We start from the raw sequence: 1,000 nt of genomic DNA, 5'->3' as shown, positions 1-1,000 counted from the left end.
ATGAGATTATGTTAGCCTAGTAATCAAATGGGAATACCTTACATTTCCAACTCGGTGTAGCAGGACCTTATAAGAGGAGGCCTCTGGGCAATAGGACCAAGCAGATTAAGTCAAGACATAGGTATTCCAGTAATATCCAAGAATTATTGTGTCCAGAATAGACCAAATTGAACTCTTATTATATCCAAAGACTTCAAATTAGATAAGTTCCACTTGGAGATAGCGGGAAGATAATGATCTATGTTAAAGTATATCGAGCTCATAGGGAGAAGAGGATATCTCGATTAGAATATTCCAATACTCTAGTTGAGATTCCCCTCCTCCTTATGAGTCTCTCCTATTTGTGTTTATGTTTTAGTTGAAGTTTCCTAGTCCTAGTTGGAGTTCCTAGTTCTAGTTCTAATTTATTTTCTGTTTTCCTATTGTAATTTGGAATCCTAATATGATTAGGAATTCCCTCTTAATGTAAAATCTGTTTAGTATAGATATAAACAAGGTGAGGGAGACTATCAAGTTCGACAGTTCTCTTCTCTTCTCCATCTTCCTCTCCACATTCTCGGTTCTGGTTCTCTATTAGTGTACTTTTACAATCTATAAGTCAAAAGGGATTATTTGGGTCTCAAGGCATTTGACTAGCAATAGAATACCCAAAATGCTTACCAATCTGGCTGGACAGCAAACAGGAAACCAGATAAACGGAATCTGGACTTCAATACCTTTTAGGCATGAAAGTTTACTGAACTTCAGGATCCAGCAAGAGTGAAGTTTCAACGTCTGTAGTAACACATCTCAGGGCGGTGCTTAGAAACGATAAAACAATGAAGGACTTTGAGAGATATCAATAGTTGGCCAAATTAGGTTGGCAACTACTGAAAGACGCTTTAGCATCGCTATAACAAACACTAAAAGAAAACCCTGAAGTAAAACATCTCAGGGAGGTGCTTAGAACCAATAAAATATCAAGGGACTTCAAGAGAAGTGACTAGTTAGCCAAATTAGG

The 1,000-nt window shown here is 37.4% G+C and overlaps 1 long non-coding RNA gene across 1 annotated transcript; it reads left to right on the top strand.

The window, feature by feature from the left end:
* Window positions 1–676: 676 nt before the first annotated feature.
* Window positions 677–975, top strand: LOC122648474. Its single transcript, XR_006331084.1, has 2 exons — window positions 677–797; window positions 939–975. It is a non-coding gene; the product is annotated as an uncharacterized LOC122648474 (long non-coding RNA).
* Window positions 976–1,000: the final 25 nt, after the last annotated feature.

This window comes from Telopea speciosissima, unplaced genomic scaffold (assembly GCF_018873765.1).
Source record: "Telopea speciosissima isolate NSW1024214 ecotype Mountain lineage unplaced genomic scaffold, Tspe_v1 Tspe_v1.1281, whole genome shotgun sequence".
NCBI classification, from domain to species: domain Eukaryota; kingdom Viridiplantae; phylum Streptophyta; class Magnoliopsida; order Proteales; family Proteaceae; genus Telopea; species Telopea speciosissima.
This window is presented reverse-complemented; position numbering and strand designations above follow the sequence as displayed.